This window comes from Oncorhynchus nerka, unplaced genomic scaffold, assembly GCF_034236695.1.
Source record: "Oncorhynchus nerka isolate Pitt River unplaced genomic scaffold, Oner_Uvic_2.0 unplaced_scaffold_3073, whole genome shotgun sequence".
Lineage (NCBI taxonomy): Eukaryota > Metazoa > Chordata > Actinopteri > Salmoniformes > Salmonidae > Oncorhynchus > Oncorhynchus nerka.
The window spans coordinates 12,501-19,935 of NW_027038226.1; the positions used below are offsets into that span (position 1 = coordinate 12,501).

At 55.7% G+C, this 7,435-nt stretch overlaps 2 pseudogenes; one reads left to right on the forward strand and one right to left on the reverse strand.

Annotated features, from left to right (window-relative positions):
• The window catches only part of LOC135566864 (centrosomal and chromosomal factor-like), a 3,480-nt pseudogene extending 427 nt beyond the window's left edge, over window positions 1–3,053 (reverse strand).
• A 2,734-nt stretch (window positions 3,054–5,787) lies between these two features.
• On the forward strand, window positions 5,788–7,044 carry LOC135566865 (transcription factor SPT20 homolog; annotated as a pseudogene).
• Window positions 7,045–7,435: the final 391 nt, after the last annotated feature.

Below are 7,435 nucleotides of genomic sequence, written 5' to 3' on the forward strand. Positions count from 1 at the left end.
TGCGGTTCGCAGTGCTGCTGCTGCTGCTGCTGCTGCTGTCACTGCTGCTGCCATGCTGCTGCTGCTGCTCTGTCAGGCTGCTGCGGTGCTGCTGCTGCTGCTGTCGCTGCTGCTGCGTGCCGGTACTGCCGCATGGACAACTGCTGCTGCCGCCAGCGCTGTTATCAATGACAATGCTGCTGCTGCTGCTGCACTGCTGCTGTCAATCGCTGCCGCTGCTGCGAGCAACAGCTGCCGCAACTTGCTGCTGCTCTGCTGCGCTGTTACCTTGCGACAACTTAGCAACGGTCGCCTGCTGCTGTTGCGAGCAACTGCTGCTGCTGCTGCAACGCGCCAACAGCAAGCAACGTGCCGCAACAATTGCGCTGCTGCTGCCGCGAACTGCTACTGCTACCACTCACTATTACTCTACTACAACTACTTCAACTTACACTCTTTAAAATCATCCACCTAGCATCTTCCCCAATATTTGGAACCTAGGATTGATCACCCCAACCGACAAAGTCCTGCCTCAATAACTACCGTGGGATATGTGTCAACAGGTTAGGGTTAGGGTTAGGGTCAGGGGTTACCTAACCCCTAACTAACCTATTTCAACTAACCCAACTGCACAGCCTTATTGACAAACAAAACAAAGCAGAAGGCAAAGTCTTCTCATGCTTTGTTGATTTCTAAAAACTTTGACTCATTTTGACATGAGGTCTGCTATATAAATTGAAGGAAAGTGGTGTTGGATTAAAAACATGCGATGTTATACAGTCAATGTACACAAACAACAAGTGTTCAGATAAAATTGGCCAAAAAACTCAATATTAGGAAAGTACTCTAATGTTTGGTATACTCAGTGTGTCAATGAGTTGGCAGAAGGCACTATAGTCTACACCCAGCCTCAGCATACTAGACTCTCTGTCAGTCAGCGTCTACTGTTTGTGGATGATCTGTCCCCCAACCAAGGAGGCCTAGAGCATCACCTCCCTGTAAGTTTCACTAACTCCAGGTGTAACTAACCTGGTTCTGCTTATCAACCAGCTAATTATTACAATCAGGCTCGCTAGATTAGAGTTGGAGCGAAAAACCTACAGGAGGTGACTCTCTCAAATAGCAACATATCTCTATAGAGTGCACTACTTTTGACCAGTCCCAGTGGTCCCTGTGTAGGCACTGGTCAAGGTAGTAAGTACACTGTAAAAGGGAATAGGGTGCCATTTGGGAATCATCATAGGGTTCTCCGTCTGAAAGTAGTACACTATAAAGGGAATAGGGTGCCATTTGGGAGTCATCCTGGTTCTCGTCTGAAAGTAGTAGTACACTGTAAAGCGAATGAGGGTGCCATTTGCAGGTCATCCTAGGTTCTCCGATCTGAAAGTAGTACACTATAAAAGGGGAATCGGGTGCCATTTGGGAGTCATCCAGTCTCCCGTCTGAAAGTAGTACACTATAAAAGGGGAATCGGGTGCCATTTGGGAATCAAACTGGTTCTCATTGAAAGTAGTAGTATTACTGTAAGCGAATAGGGTGCCATTTTGGGTCATGCTAGGTTCTCGATCTGAAAGTAGTACACACTATAAGGAATAGGGTGCCATTTGGGAGTCATGCTGGAGTTCTCTGTCTGAAAGTAATTACACACTATAAAGATAGATTGCATTTGGGGAGTCATCTAGGTTCTCGGCTGAAAGTAGTACTATAAAAGGGAATAGGGTGCCATTGCTCAGGGTTTAGCTCTTAGCGTAGCGGCTTGAGGCACTTATAACTGCATCTTCATCCAGCATCACATAGTCCCCATGCCTGATTATGCTGGCGTGTTATCTGAGCTTACCAATAATGATATTTTTCCTTAATAGTCAAGGTTAATGACACACTCTGCACTCCTGCACTCCTGCATGCAGTCCTCATTTGAAAGGTGATCCATGTTAATGATGTGTATTGATGTTGTATGATGACGAGGCCTTCGAGGGAGTGACACCATGCTGTTTGTCCGATGGCACGCCCCAATGCTATACCACTGCCACAGCTGCTCTGCTGCTATCACACTACCACTACCACAGCTGCTGCTACTATACTTTTCACTACACAAACATACTATCACACTACTACTACCACAGCTGCTACTACTACTATGCTATCCACTACTACTACCACAGCTGCTACTGCTACTATCCACACTACTACTACCACATTCTTTCTGCTGCTATCACTACTACTACAGCTGCTACTGTCACTACTACTACTGAAACATACTATCACTACTCTTCACCACAGCTGCTGCTATCACACTACTACTGCACAGCTGCTACTATCCTCTATTTCACACGGGCAAGCAGCAATCGCTTAACAACAACAACAACAGCAGCAGCAACTGCTGCGAACCAGCAGCAATCGCTCTCTGCTGCCAGGCAACTAACAATCCGCGCTGCTGCTGCTGCTCAAGCGCCAACAACGCCGCCTGCGAGCAACTAGCAACAACAATCTCGCTGCTGCTGCCGCGAACGAAAACGCTGGCAACTATATATTGCTGTCAGCAAAATACCGCTGCTGCCAGGCAACTAGCAATCGCTCAACTGCTGCGGGCAACAGCAATCGCGCTCGCCAGCAACGCCTTAACGGCAGCAGCCTTGCGGCAGCAGCAATCGAAAAAGCGCTGCTGCTGCGAGCAACAGCACTGCTAAATCAGCTATAACCTTGCGGGCAACAGCAGCAGCCAACAGCATGTTGCGCTCACTGCTGCCGCGACAGCAGCAACATGCTGCTGCTGTTGCTCACTGTTGCAGTGGTTCAACAGCAGCAGCGCAATCGCGCTCGCGCCGCGAGCAACAGCAACGCTGCTGCTGCTGCTGTTGCGCTGCTCTGGAACGCTAGCTGCTGCTGCTTAGCAGCTGTTGCGCTGCTGTTGCCGCGAGCAACGCTGCTGCTGCTGTCACTGCTGCTGCTGCCAGGCGAAGCCTTGACCTTAACAACCTGCTGTTGCGCTCTTTCACTGCTGCGGGCAGCTGCTGCTGCTGCTGCTCATTGCGCTGCTGCTGCCGCGACAGCAGCAGCATGCTGCTGCTGTGCATCTGCTGCTAGAACCTTAGCAAGCAACGCGCGCTGTTGCGCTGCTGTTACTTGCGACTAATAGCAAGCACAATCGCGCTGCTCTGCCGCGAGCAACCAGCAACAGCAGCTGCTGCTGCTGCTCTGCTGCGGGCAACAACAACAAACAATCGCAAAACATACTGCCAGGCAACAACAGCAACATGCTGCTGCGCCGAACAACCTTAAGCAACAACAATTGCGCTCACTGCTCTGCAGGCAGCAACAGCAGCTGTTGCGCTCTGCTGCTGCGAACAACGCGAAAGCAGCAACAACAAGCCATGCCGCGAGAACAACCAGCAACGCTGTTGCGCTCTGCTGCCGCCAGGCAACCAGCAACAACCATTCGCGCTCTGCTGCGGCAGCGGCGGCAGCAAGCAACATCGCTGCTGCTGCTTGCGAACAGCAGCAACGCAATCATAACGCTGCTTGCGAACAGCAACCCAGCAGCCGCTGCTCAACAATCGCACCTTAACCTTGCGAGGCAACAACGTAACAATCGCTGCGCTGCGAGCAACAGCAACCGCGCGCAATCGCGCTGCTGCTGCCTGAACAGCAACGCTGCTGCTGTATCGCGACAACAGCAGCAGCAATCGCGCTCTGCTGCCGCGGCGACAAACAGCAGCAGCAATCCGCTTTCTGCTGCTGCAAGCGGCAACAACAACAGCTGCTGCTCTGCGAACAATAGCAACAACAATCTTTCTCCTGCCGCGAACAGCAGCAGCTAGCGTTGCGCTGCTGCCTGCGCGAACAGCAACATGCTGTTGCGCTCGCCGCTGCGAACAGCAGCAACAACAACAATTGCGCAATCGCGCTCGCTGCTGCTTTTTGAGCAACGCGCTTTCTGCTGCCATATAGCAACCGCCTGCTGCTGCTGCCGCGAACAACAGCAGCAGCAATCAGCACGCCTTGCGAACAACTTAACATATATCCTTTTCTTTCTGCTGCGGTGCTGCTGCTGCTACATCGCTCTGCTGCGAGCAACATATCGCGCCGCCGCTATTGCAGGAACGCCTGCTGCGCAATCGCTGCGCTGCCAGGCGACAGCAGCAGCATCCTTTTTCTATGCCGCGAGCAACAGCATCACTGCTGCGCAATTGCACTCTGTTGCCGCGAGCAGCAGCGAAACAACAGCAAACAACTGTTAAATACTGCCACCAGGAACAACAGCAGCAGCCATCGCGCTGCTATTGCTGCAGGCGGCAGCAAACAGCAATCGCTGCTGCTGCCGCGGCAGGCAACAAGCAGCAGCAATCGCGTACTGCTGCAGGCGAGCAACAGCAATAACACTGCTCTTTCTTCAATCGCGCTGCTGCCGCGAGAACAACAGCAACAACAATCGCACTGCTGAAATTGCCGCGAGCAACAACGCGCTTAATCGCGCTGCTGCTGCGAGCAGCAACGCTGCTGTCGCGCTGCAATTGCCGCGAAGGCAACAGCAACCTTAACATAGCTGTTAAAACGCTCGCTGCCACGAGCAACAGCAGCGCCGCCAAGCTGCTGTGCACGAACAATAGCAGCTTAACAATCGCTCAAACAACGCGCGACAACAGCAACGCTGTCGCGCTGCTGCTGCCGCGAGCAAACAGCAACAGCAATCGTGCTGCTGCCGCGAGCAGCAACTTATCCGCTTCCGCCTGCGCTGCGAACAGCAGCGTCGCTGCTGCTGCGACAGCAGCAGCAATCGCTGCTGCTGCCGCGACAGCAGCAGCAGCATCGCGCTGCTGCTGCTTGCGAGCAACAGCAGCAGCATCACTCTGCTGCCGCAGGCAACCGTCTGCTGCTGCCTGCTGTTGCTGCTGTTGCGAGCAACAGCAGCACTGCTGCTGCTGCTGCGAGCTGCTGCTGCTGCCAACAGCGCGGCACTGCTGCTGCTGTGCGCTGCTGCTGCTGCGGTGCAGCAGCACTTAGCTAACGTTGCGCTGCTGCTGCTTGCGAGCAACATGCAACAACACTGCTGTGCTGTTACTGCTGCTGCCGCTGCTGCCAACACTGCTGCTGCTGTCCGCTGCTGCTGCTGCCAGGCAACAGCGCAATCGCTGCTGCTGCAGGCAGCAACAATCACTCTGCTGCCGCGGCAGCAGCAACAACAATCGCTGCTGCTGCGAGCAAGCGCGCTTGCATCCCGCTGCTGCTGCCGTCTTAACAGCAGCAGCAATCGCTGCTGCTGCCGCGAGCAACCTGCTGCTGCTGCTGCTGTCGCCTGCCAACTGTGCTGCGGGCAACAGCGGCTGCAACGACAACGACTTGCGCTCTGCTTGCCAGGCAGCAACAGCAGCTGCTGCAACGGCAGCAACGCCTTGTCAGCGGCGCGACAGCGACGGCAACAGCAGCGAACAGCAACAATTTGCGCTTAGCAACGCTGCTGAACCAGCAGCCGGCAGCAGCAGCAAGCGTGTATGCGGTTGCGCTTAACGGCGAAGCGCCGGCGGCAACCAGCAGCAGCGATTTGCAGCTTAAACGGCTAACAGCAGCCAACGTCGGCAGCAACGCGCAGCAGCGGCGGCGAAGCAGGTCCTTAGCTGCTGCTGCGGCGAAAGCGGAACAGCAAGCAGCAGCCGCAGCATCTGCTGCGCAGGTCTTAACCAAGCAACTAGCGGCTGTAACAACTTGCAGCTGCTGCATAGCAACGTTGGCAACAACCAGCAGCATGCTGCAGCGATCGCTAGCTGCTGCTGCCGCAGCGGCGGCAGCAGCAGCAACTTAGCAGCAGCTGCCATGGCAGCAGCAACTGGCGCGAACAACGGCAACGCTCAGCAAGCAACGCTGTTGCCGCAGGTCGTGACAGCCTTAGCAACTGTCCGCTATGCAGGTCTGCGAACGCACAGCAACAGCATGCTTAGCTCAACAGCAACCTTGCGGCAAGCAGCAGCAACAACAGCGGGTTGCTGCAACAACCTGGGAACAGCATGGCAAGCAACAGCGGCAGTGCAGCTGCTGCGCGCAACAGCTTGGCAACAACAGCAGCGGCAGCGAACGCGCGGCAACAGCTGCGGCAACAGCAACAGCGGCAGCTAACGCGCGGCAACAGCAAGCAGCAGCAGCAGTTAACAAGCAACAGCAGCGTTGCATGTCTTGCGCAGCAGCAACCAGCGTAGCAACAGCAGCAACAGCGGCAACAACAGGTCTGCGACGCTTAGCAGCAACAGGCAACGACAATGGCAGCAGCGGCGACAGCAGCAGCGAGCAGCAGCAGCAACGGCAGAAGCAGGCAACCGGCGGCAGCAGCAGCAGCGGTTGGCAGCAGCAGCAGACTGACAACGGCAGCAGCGACTGGCAACAGCAAGCTGGCAGCAGCAGCAACAGCAGCAGCAGCAGCAGCAACAGCAGCGTAACAGCGGCAGCAGCAGCAACGTCGCGCAGGCAACGACGACAGCAGCAACAGCGGCAAGCAACCAGCAACAGCGCTTGAAACAGCACATCGGAAGCAGCAGCAGCAACGCTTGGCGCGTCTGGCGCAACAGCAGCAGCAGCGCGGCAGCAGCAGCGCAGCAGCAACAGCAGCAGGTCTCTCGGCAACAGCGAAGCACAGCAACGAAACCAACGACAGCTAGCAGCTCGGCAGCAACAGCAGCAGCAGGTCTGGCAGCAGCAAGCAGCAAGCAGCCAGCAGCAGCAGCAGCAGCTTGGCTTGGCGCACAACAGCAGCAGCAGCGCGTCAGCTTGGCAGCAGCAGCGGCAACAGCAGCGCGCACGCAACAGCAGCTGGCGCGCAAACAACGAGCAGCTGAGCAACACGGCAGCAGGCGTGGCAACGGCAGCAGCAGCAGCAGCAGCGAGCAGCAGCGGCAACAGCAGGCCTTGGCGCAGCGGCGCAACAACGGCAGCAAAGCAGCAACGAGCAAGCAACAGCAGCGACAGCAGACGGCAGAGCAGCAGCAGCAGCAGCAGCAGCAGCAACCGTTTGAAAGCAGCAAACCTTGTGGCGTAGCAGCAATGATTTGCGTAGCAACAGCAACAACAGCAGCAGCTTAGCAACAACAACAACAGCAACGCTGCTGTTGCGCTGCTGCCGCGCAAGCAACAGCGGCATAGCAACAATCTTCAGTGCTGCTGCTGCTGCTGTTGCTGCTGTGCAGTACTTAACGCGCGCAACAGCGAGCAGCAACAACAGCAATCGCGCCCAGCAACGCGCGACAGCAGCGGCAGCAACAGCAACGTTTGCTGCTGCTGCCGCTTAACAGCGGCAACAGCATAACAATCAAACAACAACGCGCGACGGCAGCAACCCAACAGCAGCATGATTGCGCTTAACAACCTTGCGACGGCAGCAGCATAGCAACGTTGCGCTGCTGCTGCCGCGCGCTGGCAGCAGCAGCTGCTCGTTGCCGCTAGCTGCCAGCAACAATCAGTTGCGGCGGGTGCT